This window comes from Dermacentor variabilis, chromosome 8 (genome assembly GCF_050947875.1).
Source record: "Dermacentor variabilis isolate Ectoservices chromosome 8, ASM5094787v1, whole genome shotgun sequence".
Classification (NCBI taxonomy): Eukaryota; Metazoa; Arthropoda; class Arachnida; order Ixodida; family Ixodidae; genus Dermacentor; species Dermacentor variabilis.
In genome coordinates, this window is record NC_134575.1 from 3,668,105 (window position 1) to 3,680,164 (window position 12,060).

Below are 12,060 nucleotides of genomic sequence, written 5' to 3' on the forward strand. Positions count from 1 at the left end.
CGCGTCGTCGTCGGCGTTGTCGTCGGCCTCGTAACCAGCTCCGCCCCCCTTTCATCCCCCCAGCGCTAGCAGCGACCGACTGATACCGCTGGATGCCGCTGACGCCGCTAGAGAGTCAAGATAACGTGACTGCATAGAACACCGTCGCCGCCATGCAGAAAGAGGAGGAAAGGGTCCCCCCCCCCCTGTTCTTGTGTGGCGGATAGGGTGCTCTTCAGTTGCCGACGCGCCGGTTATTTCACGTAGGCCCCGGCACGTCGACGAATACGTGACCACCTTCCCAAGGCTAGACCTGGTTCTTAGCGCTGCGGAAGCGAGGGTGTCATATTGTTTGTGTCGGCATCGGCGGCGTTGTCCCTGAAACCAACTCCGCAGCTGGGGTTGACTCACTATCGGCGTCAGCGGCATCAGTCAGTCGCTGCTATCTGTTCCCTCCTCCCTTTATCGTGTTGTCCGCTTGCTGCGCGCGCTTCTGCCCCCATCGTTTGCCGCTGGGTGTACACGCCGCCCCCCTCCCCCCTCTTCCTGCGAGTCTCCGGTTGTCAAAGCGCCGGCTCGAACTTAATTCCTTTCTTCGCTCCTCCTCCAATGCAACCCCTGTGCGGTGGCAATCAGAGAGCCAGATCGGTGGCGGCGGATCTGTATATGTGCACCGCCCGAGCCGAAATTACCGCTGCCGTTCGCCCTGTGCGGTGGCAATCAGAGAGCCAGATCGGTGGCGGCGGATCTGTATATGTGCACCGCCCGAGCCGAAATTGCCGCTGCCGTTCGCCACTGCGAAATTATCTGCCAGTTCTTTCTGAGCCATGAGCGAGACGACCGATGGAAGTCCTCCGTCTGCTGCTGCTGCTGCTGCTGCTAAACGAGCTGCCAGAGCAGAGGCCCAGCGCCGTCGCCGTCAGAATCCAGAGGTGCGTGCCGCCGAAGAAGAAGCTTACCTAGTGGAGTCTTTGTTAAAGGAATACGTGTGAAAAAAAAATTCTGTGATAGCGCATACATGTGTTGCTCGATTTCTTAGCCTCAATCTATCGAAAAGGTGAAACAGCTTATTTGCTGCGCTCAAATTTCGCATTAGGAAGTAACGTAATCGTCGGTAATTTTTTAAAGCGAAAGCTGTATATGACGAACCTTCCGTAGTTTTTTCGGCGTCAGGCACAGAAACGGACTTAGCGATTTCTAACAAAGCCAAACAGGTGCAGTGTGGCGGCGCAGATGTCGAAATGCAGAACATATTAAGATGCTCGCCATGAACAATAGCGTGGCGTCAACGTTATCGCAGTATATAAGCAGGAGAGGTATTGGCGCTAAAAACAGCTGCGTTATCGATGGAGCGGAGACGTATAGTTCGTACACCCGAGGAACAACATGCGCACGAGGAGCACCGTAGGGAACAGCAACGAGAATGTAAACAGTGCCGGCGCGACCACCGACGAAGAACGTTCCGCGATGCCGAACGAAAACGACAATCGCGAGCCCAGGCACCTCCGAACGAGCAACGACGCCAGACTCGCAACGCAAAAAATGACAACCATTCCATCTTCACAGAGTGGAATAGCTGTCATTTTTGTTATATTTTCTCTTAGCTATCCGAATTCCGACAATTTATTGTTATTTCACTAAACGTAATGGCGTTCTACATGATTTCCTCAACGTGAACTTTCACATTTTGCGAGTGAACCGTTTTTGTTACAAAGCTTCTGAATATCTATACGAAAAAAATGATGCTACGAATCAAATACTGCTCGCTCGCTGGTGACAACGCACATGCGTGCCAATAGTTTCCGAGCTGCAACCACGGGTCCTATAATGTAACACTGTTCCAAAATGTTTTTATTCCAATCTCCTGACGATCAAACGCTCTCCTCGACCAAGCATTCCAATCTTCTGACGATCAAATGCTCTCCTCGTTCATAGGAGGTCGCTTTTGTTTGCCTGAAAAACGAATAACATTGCCTACACCGAGCGGCTTTGTTATCTAACTTGCTAACAAGAGGCGAAGAGCACGCTCAAGTGGAGAGGGATTCGATAGGGCCGAGTCACTGCACTGATATTCGATAACCAGATGAAAAAGGTGGTGCCGGCGTCTGCGATTGGTCAGCTTTCCCTTACTCAGCTTGCGGTGGCTGGTCGAAAATCGCCGCGGCATGCAACGGAAGCTCAAGAATTACGCTAAAACGGATCCTAAGCAATGAAGAGTTGGCAGAATGAGATCGTAAACGTGCCAAAAGTGCTCGAAAACGTTACACGGCCACGCAAGATGCTTTATTATACGCAAATAAACCCATGCTCTCCGGCAGGTGCGAGTAGCCAGCGCCTGAGCGATCGGCGGCAGCCATCTTTTATTCCTTCCGGAACGGGGCAGCCTGCGGCTATTCAGAAGAAAATTCAGTTTTGTTCCGCATATTAATGCATCTTTAATGCGCACACGTCACTTTGACGCGGTAAGTTCTTGCGGTTTGGTGACGTCGCGTGACAGGCAGGTGAAGTGGGTGCAGCCCGAAAACTTTTTACCAATAGCCGGGGGGCTAATGGCAAAAAGGCGTCGAATCAGAAATACTAGTTTTCTTTTTTCGGTCTGATCATGTATAATCAGCGTGTACGCGTCATATCAGATGGGGAGCTATCACGGTTTTTGTGACGTCTCGTGACAGACAGGTGAAGTGAGGGTGGTCCAAAAATGTTTTTGACCAATCGCGGAGGGCTGATTGCAGAATTGGCATAGAAGAGTTTGTAATGGTTTTATGTTATAGCGCCCCACAGCAGAGACAGAAGGATTTACTTCCGCCTTCTTTAGCCGGCGGCATAATTTACCCAGAACGGTTTGGGTGCGAGCTAGTTGGTACGGATCATTCATATTCAAACAGTGCCAAAAAACACATCCTGCGTCCTCCATTGTCCGTGTTTTTTGGCGCTGTTATAAATATGAATAGTTTACCCATATGCGGCACAGTCGCAGATTGTGTGGCTGGCAGAATGTCACCGCCTCTTTGTCGTTATTCTCAATACTTCAGCTCGTCTACGCGGTTTCGTCAAGCCCATTGTCAAGTTCCTTACATGGGAATAAATTTAATCACGATTTCAAAAGCACGTGTACGTAACACGAACGGAAGACATCTAATTTCTGTTTGGGCTCGTTATACGCCTGCTGAAAAGAACTATATGACTCCTTATAAACTCCTTCAGCTTTCTGTCATTCTAAATTTTGCGCAGTCTACAGATCATCATCATCATCATTTATTTACCCTTAAAGGCCCTTGGCTTAGGGCATTACATAAGGGGGGGGGGAGCAGTCGTTACATATACAATGGTCGGTAACAACAAAAAGCAATACAAAGTGCAGGATTCATGTTCAACATTAACATCATTAGAAGCATCAACACTAAGATAGACACGGCGGCTCAAGAACAACTTGGAAACAAAACAAAACACGTATGCACATTCAAAAACAGGGCAAAGTAACTCAGCTCTTGAAATGTGCTGTTGATAAGTGACTGAATTTGTTAGGTTCTATTTCAGTAACTATGGAATCGGGTAAGTCATTCCACAATGTCATGGAGCTAGGTAAAAAAGATTTATTAAATGAGTTTGTGGAGCCATGTATGCGCTGCCAACTTAAGGAGTTGAAAAGACGGCGTGAGGTGCGAAGCGGCGGGTGTAATACATAATTTCTTAGCTGCGGCAAGGTATAGTATAGTTTGTGAAATAGGCAAAGCTGTGAAATTTTACGCCGACGTGCCAGGGGTTGAAGATAAAGGGATGCCTTGATAAGAGTTATACTGTGTCGTCTGTCATTCTGCGATGTGATAAAACGGGCCGCGCGATTTTGGATGGCTTCAAGCTGATCGATTAGATAGTTCTGATGGGGATTCAGATCGCCGAGGCATATTCGAGTTTCGAACGGATGAATGTTACGTAGGCGAGTTGACGGACAGAACGGGGTGAAAAAGCGAGGGATCGTCTGATAAACCCAAGCAACTTAGAAGCATCTGTACAAAGTTTTGCAATGTGCTCAGACCATGTTAGTTTGTTGTTCACGATGATTCCAAGATACCTGTATGATTGTATTTCAGAGAGTGGTGTAGAATTTAATGAATACGGATAGCTGAGGTTATTTCGCTTTCTTGATACATGCATGAACTTACATTTGGAAATGTTCAGTTGCATAAGCCATATTTCCAATAGACCGCTTTGCCTCCCTAGATTTCTCTTACGCAAGTGCGTAACACATCGACAATCTGCTCATATTAGCTGATAAATATAGGGTAATGTTGTACCGCCCACCGGGCGCATAGCCGGGTCGGCGATGCGCGGACGCTGAAGGTCGGCGCTGTCGGTCGTCACTAGAAAAAATAAGGCAAATAAACTTGGCGGAGCGTGCTCGTGGTGCAAGCACGGCACGCGCTGGTCCGTTGTAAGATTAGCCTGCTACGCTGGTCCTCTGGTGCTGGCGTTCTGCTGCAAGCCCTCAATACGCGACATTGGTGACTCTGGACTACGAGTTGACTGACCCCAGCAACGTACCGCCTTCAGGCAACCTTCCGCCTGATTCTACATTCCGCACGCATGATGACCCAGCTCTACAGCATCGCCTGCCCACGTTCTCGTGCAAGGACTCACAGGTTTGGTTCACTGAGGCCTCCTTCCATCTGCACCACATCATCTCGGAGACTTCTCAGTATCGCCACTTGCTTGCCAACATGTCGCCTAGGGTTGCTCATGAGGTGGCGGACGTCATCGCTGCCCCTTTGGGAGATGCCCCATACCAGCAATTGAAGCGGAGCATTCTGAACCCCACCACGGCGTCTGAGAGCGCGCACCTCGAGGAGCCTGGAGATCGCCGCCCTTCCCTGCTGCTCAACAGCGTGCGACGGCTCCTGGGCTCAAGCAACGTCGACGCGAACGGTGCGCTGTTGAATGAAGTCTGCCTGTAGCGCTTGCAGGCAGAGCTCCTTGACTTACTTTGCCCTCGACTGACTCGCCCAGTTCGCTGATCGAGTCCACGACGCGAGTTCTCCTGTCGCCGCTCTCTCTTCAACACCGGAGTCCTCTATCATCACCCGCTTCGAGTCCCGGATTCGCTCTTCGTCAAGCAGTTGGGACTCCCCACTCCATCTGGCACCCAAGAAAGAACCGGGTGACTGGCGTCCGTGCGGCGACTACCGGCTGCTTAACGCTCACACGGTCCACGATCCCCTTCCGCACATTCAAGATTTCACAGGCTATTTGGAAGGATCCGAAATCTTTAGTGAAGTGGACCTTGTCAAGGCCTATCATCAAATCCGCATTCAGCCTGCCTATATCGCGAAGACTGCCATTACTACGCCCTTCCGGCGGTTTGAGTATGTGCGCTGTCCTTTGGGCTACGCAGCCCAGCTCAAAGGTTCCAAAGATTAATTGCCGAGGTACCGCGCGGACTCCCGGCTGTATTTTCCAACATCGACAACAGCCTCGTCGCGGGTCGCAATCCACAAGATGAAGAGCGTCACCTCGGGGAACTCTATCAACGCTTTCAACAATTTGGCCTGGCTGCCAACGCCCAGAAATGAGTCTTTGGTTTTTCCGAGCTCGAGTTCCTGGGTTACCAAATCTCTGTTCCGGGAATTCGTCCGTTGCCCTCCCACGTAAGGGCTGTGCAAGACTTCCCAGCACTCACTACCCTACGCTAACCACGTCAGTTCCTGGGCCTAATGAATTTCTCCCGACGCTTTATTCCGCAATGCGCTAAGCTTCTGCACCCATTGATTCACCTTGTTCGCACGACGAAGGGTTCCTCATCTGCGATTTCCTTGTATATCGAAGCTCAAGCTGCTTTGAAGGCTGCTAACAAGCCGTCACCGGTTCGGTGCATCTCATCCACCCAGAACTAACGTGCCCATTCGCATCATGGTGCATACTTCCGGCGCGGTCGTCGGTGCTGTTCTCCAGCCGCAAATCGACTCCGAGGGGTTTCTCTTGGAAGCTCAACCTGCCGAGACTCGCTACAGTATTTTTGGCCGCGAGCCGCTCGCTAGCTACTCCACCACTCAGCACTTCCGACACTTCTTGGAGGGCATTCTGACTATGCATTCTAGCATGCAAAATGCCACGGAAGCCCTTCTGCTCTTGGAGGGCATTGACTATGCATTCTTGCATGCCATAAAAGCTCTCTTCTGCTCTTCTTGGAGGACCCTGAGCTTGGACCATGGATTCTATGAATGCTTGTAACAGTGAAAATTCCTCTGCGACTGACTGTGAATGACTGACTATTGTTTTTCTTTTTTCTCCTTATCGGTCCTTCCCCCCCCCCCCTAGTCTAAGTTAGCCAAACGGCCACGTCCTTGGTTAACCTCCCTACCTTTCCCTCTTCGTTTCTCTCTCCCACTCTCTTGGAGGTTCCAGCGATATTATGTTTTAACTAATCATAAGCCTATTGTATGTATTCCGTACAAACGTTTCCAAGTACGTCGAACGTGGACTTTACCAGTTGGCATAGTCGTAGTTCACTACTGATATCCGGTAAATCAAATACTGTAAAAACAAGGCAGCTGATTCATTCTCCCGCATCAACTCCTTCGGCACTTCGACATCAACTGTGGACTGGGAACGTCTATATCGGGTGCAGTAGGAGGACTCTGAGCTGCAATCACTGCCGTGGCCATCCCCGTTCCCTCAGTCTACAACTCGTTCTTCACTCGTTTGTGCCTGGCTTACTCTGGTGTGACATGTCAGTGGCTGCACATCGCCCCTTCATTCTGGCTGCCTTACGTCGTGCGGTGTTCGAATACCTTCACGACATCTGCCATCGGAGCCACGCAGCACCTCGTTCCACAGCGCTATACGTCTGGCCATTCATTAACACCGATGTTCGCCTGTGGGCACGTTCGCGCCTCGCGTGCCAGACCACCAAAGTGACCCGCCACACGAAGACCCTCACGGAGTCTTTCTTGCCACCTGGCTGTCGCTTTGACCACGTCAATCTTGAATTGTTTGGACCCTTTCTTCTCTCACGACTGCCGGTACATTCTAAGAATGGCTGACCGCTTCACGCATTGGCCCGAAGCCGTGCCCATTCCGGACATCACTGCGGAAATGGTAGCTGAAGCCTTCGTTTTAGCACGGGTTTCCCGCTTCGGTTTCCCTAGCATCGTGACCACTAATCGCGGCCGGCAATTTGACTGTACCCTCTTCACTTCCCTCAACCGCCTGCTTGGCACTAAACACTACCGTACCATTGCATATCATCCTCATGCCAAAGACATAGTTGCGAGAATTCACCACCAGCTCAAGGTTACCCTCATTGCGCGCCTGGATCGGGGGCACAGGCTCGACCACCTTCCTATGGTGTTTCTTGACCTACGCGCTACCCTTCGTTGCGACCTTGGCTGTCATCTGACCAAACTCGTCTATAGTGGAATCCTGCAGCTTCCTGGAAACTTCTTCGTTCCTTCGGACCCCTCATCTCAGCCGCTGCGGTACTTTCAATGCCTACAGGACTGCATGCTGCTCATGGTTATATTGCGCTCAGTTTCACACAGACGATGTAAGTGAAGGACGGGACGGACTGTGTAAAACTGAGCGCAATATAACCATGAACGTTCACCAATTAGCCCCCTTCATAGCTCTACTAACTGCATTCAGCAACTGCGCCCCGTCCTGCCTCAATCTTCGAACTACAGCATCTGTGTGCATCCGGACCTTGCGTCTTCGACCCACCTTTTCCTCAGACGACACGCTGTAAAGGCACCTCTTACACCATCCTCCTACGATGGGCGGTACCGTGTCCTCCACAACACGCCGAAGTCCGCCACCATCCTGTTAAATGGTCGCGGAAAGGTAGTTTCATTACACCGCCTCAAACCGGCCTACTTCGAGACGCCTCCCACGGAGCTCCCCGCGGATATGTCGCCGGCGTATCTATGAATCTGCACGTAATCTCACCGTACATCTCACCGTTCCGTCTCGGCAGGGGGCCCTGCAGCGCTCATCGACGCTGCTACACGTGTGCGCCAAAGGTCGGCGCTCTCGGTCGGCAATGCAAGAAGAGAATAAAGTTGGGCGGCGTGAGCTAAGAGCCTGCTACGCTGGTCCTGCGGTTCTGGCGCTCCCCTGCAACCCCTTGGTTCGCGACAAAGCCGTGAATAAGAGTGCGAGGCAAGAGTGCTTTTCGGCTGCTAGTTGATTACACGAGTTCTTTTGTTGGCCCTGCCACTTTGTTCTTAGAGCGAAGCTGTATACGGCTAGGTTCTGGAAAAAATTGCGTGCGTCTGTCGAGTCGTCCAGATCGAGAATTTTTCCCCATACATGGGCCGATCCCGAAGAATGTGCACTACCGGGCCGACCCGCAGCGGAGGTGAAGCATGCTTCAAGCACTCCTCCAACATACAAAAATTAGTTTAGTACCTTAGGTTCAAATATAGCCCATGTCAGATATTAAGCTTATAATAACAGATACTGCTCTCTGACCCGCGTCGGCTATGTCTACATTCGCACCGTACTCTCTTTATCGGCGTTCCAAGTGCTTGCGTATCTCCCTTCCTTCCGCTCTCCCATGGTGGCGGTCCCGTAAGCGTGCTGCCCGCCAGGACCGCAGGGCGGAATGAAGTGCGAACCGTCCATGTATTTATTTATGTATTTATTTATTTATTTATTTGCTTACTTAAATATACCTTACAAGCCTCAAATTGAGGCATTGAGTAAGGGGGATAGTACATAAATAATACATAAAAAAATACATGCATTACATGACATCCATAAAAGCGTATCAGTTCACATACTACAACCATAACTACAACCGAGGTGAAACAGCATTACTTAGTTCACGATTCACTTGTAAAAGAAGAAAAAACATAATATGAAAACAAGGAATGAATCACACAGAGTATTTTCAATGCAGTCGTGTAATTAACAAAACGACAGTGTTAAACAGTATTAAAGATTTACAAAAGCAAAAAAAGAAGAGAAAGTTATTAACTCGATATCCCGACACAACGGTCAACAAAGCGACATAACGGTACTAAAGTGAAAATAAGGTGTAAAACATATTGCATGTACAAGAAAGCAAGGTGCGACAACCGTAGAACAACACATTTTTTAGTCATGTATAGTCGGTCAAGGCGTCACGGAATGAATCGTAGTTGACAGGCATGCAATGCTACCCGGGCGAGAATTTCAAAATTTGACAGCACGAGGAAGAGCAGAGTAATGGAATGCATGTGTAGAACCGTAAATTCGGGCATAGCTGAAATGATTACGAAGCCTATGTGATGTGGAGTAGGGTCGTTTCAAGCATGGTGGTGTTCGAGTGGAGTGAATGAATTCGTGAAAGTGTTAACAGGGCAATGTCTCCGCGACTGTTCTAGGATTGTAACGAAAGTTTAAGTTTTAGTTGTGTTACACTGGACGGGTAGCTGTAATCGTTTAAGATGAAGCGGCTTGCCCTGTTCTGAATCCCTTCTAGCTTTTCAATTAAGCATTTCTAGTGAGGGGGACCAAATGGAAGGCGCGTAGTCGAGCTTTGGACGAGCGAGAGTTAGATAAGCTAACTTGCGAACATTTGAAGGGACATTTGTTAAGTTGCGTCGCAAATACCCCAACGATTTGGAGGCGTTAGCTGAAATGAACGTGATGTGTTCTGACCAGGAAGAGATTCGATGTGAATAGAACTCCTGGAGCGCTATAACATAAAACTATTCCAAACTTTTCTATTCCAATTCTGCAATCAGCCCTCCGCGATTGGTCAAAAACTTTTTTGAACCACCCCCCACTTCACCTGTCTGTCACGCGACGTCACGAAAATTGCGATAGCTCTCCGTATGAGATGACGTGTACATACCGATTATGCATAATTTGACCGAACAAAACAAAAATAGTTATTTCTGATTGGACGCCTTTTCGCTATTAGCCCTAGGCTATTGGTCTAAAGTTTTCGGGCTGCACCCACTTCACCTGCCTCTCACGAGACGTCACAAAACCGCAAAAGCTTACCGCGTCAAAGTGACGTGCACGCGTTAAACATGCAATAATATGCCGAAGAAAAGGGAATTTTATTCTGAATAGCCGCAGGCTGCCCTGTTCCGAAAGGAATAAAAGATGGCTGCTGCCGGTTGCTCCGGCACTGGCTACTCGCCCCTGCCGGAGAGCGCGGGTTTATTTGCGTGTAATAAAACTTTTTGCGTGGCCCTGTAACGTTTTCGAGAACTTTCGGCACGTTCACGACCTCGTTCTGCCAACTCTTCTTTGCTGAGGATCAGTTTTAGCGTCATTCTTAAGCTTCCGTTGCATACTGCCGTGATACTCGACGAGCCACCGCAAGCTAAATAAGAGAAAGCGGACCAAGCGCAGACGCCGGCACCACCCTCTTCCTCCGGTTATCGATACTCAGTGCAGTGGCTCGGCCCCATAGAATACCTCTCCACTTGAGCATGCTCCTCGCCTCCTGTGAGCCAATTACATAAGACAGGTCGCTCAGTGCAGGCAATGTTATTCGTTTTTCAAGCAAACAAAAGTGACCTCCTATGAACGAGGGTAGCATTTGATTGGTTTGTTTAGACAACCCTGGGGGTGACCGCCCGATGCTTGCGTCGGCGGTTACGTAAATTTGACGTCAGGGGATTGGGATAAAAACAGATTGCAATAGTTTTACGTTATACGGCCCCTGGTTACTTACTTATATCGTGTAGCCATTGCAACAGTCTAATTAATAATATGGTAAGGATTCGATGAGGTTGTCGACTTCCGTGTAAACGATATTACTTCGCATTCTGAGTTATTTAATGTCATTAGCCATTTATTGCAACAGCTAATAATTTTTTAAAGGTCTTGCTGAAGAACGAAGTGATCACCTGAAGTTTTAAATAGGCGATAAATTATGCAGTCATCGGCGAATATTCTTACAGAGGAGGACACATTGTGTGGTAGGTCGTTAATAAAGATTAGAAAAAGCGAGGGACTGAGGACGCTACCATGGGTTACACCAGAAGAAACGTCTGTTACGGACAAAAAGAAGTTATTTGAAATAGCAAACTGCTGACGATTAGACGGAAAGTTACGGAGCCATGACAAGGTTAGACCGTCCAATTTGAGTGCGGAGAGTTTTGATATTAGGCGACAATGTGCGGCACGTTCGAATGCCTTCGAAAAATCAAGAAACAAGCAATCAATTTGTAAGTTATACTTCGAGTTAGTGTGTAGATCTGTTGTAAGTTCAAGTAACTGTGTGGTCCCGATTTCGCAAACTTGAAACGTTTCGCCAGAGCAACGGCCGCGTTTCAGAGGGAGTTTGTGGGGAACCTCATCTTGTGTGGCCTGTGTTGTGTGTGACCGCTTGTGGTTTTCTAATGACCTTACAACCGTTACTGCACTGCGGGACGTCGACCAGCCCACGATCGCATTGGCTACGGTGAAACAGTGTGTGCCCTCGGAGTGCGTTGAGGTGCGTGCCTCTTCGACGTGCCGGGACTCGTTAGTAAAATGTGTCGTGCCGCGTTTAGCAACAATACATGGCTGTGTATACCTCATCATCTTCTGCTGCTCAAGATCGTCGAGCAGCAACTAGTTGCGCCTCAGTATCCATTTATATCCATAAAGCGTTTGATGCACGGCTTGCCAAGGTTGAAGACTGGGCGTGTTGGTATAGCATATTAGAGGTCGGATGGCGCAACACTCTGACGAGACACACAGAAGAGAAACACACACCACAGAGCGCTACTTGCAACAATAGTTTTATTCCCCTGTCAGCAGAATAAATACAGGAAGATACTAAAAGGGGCAGAGCGACAGAAAAAAAAGAAGAACTTTACAAACATGGCCATCCACAAATGTCAAGCCGGCTTTGTCACGTGATTATTTTTTGCGGCACTCGACATGTACGACATCACCACTATTTCTTCACGTGTGGTGATGCCGTACATTCATTAGATCGCTCACCGTATAAAGAACATTGGTAAAAGATGCAATGTAAAAGTGGTGTTTTCCGCACCGGAAAAATGGCTGAGCATGTGTGCGAAGGTAAAGCCAGGTGACACATAGAAACGAGGATGTGAAACACAACACTGAAAGAAGTTCGTCAACTGCACTGAAGGA

At 49.0% G+C, this 12,060-nt stretch overlaps 1 protein-coding gene and 1 pseudogene across 1 annotated transcript in view; one reads left to right on the top strand and one right to left on the bottom strand.

The window, feature by feature from the left end:
• Positions 1–12,060, top strand: part of Ent3 (equilibrative nucleoside transporter 3) — a 454,360-nt gene that overhangs the window by 428,002 nt on the left and 14,298 nt on the right. The gene's annotated exons all lie outside the window — the stretch shown is intronic.
• On the bottom strand, positions 8,276–8,455 carry LOC142591771 (U2 spliceosomal RNA; annotated as a pseudogene).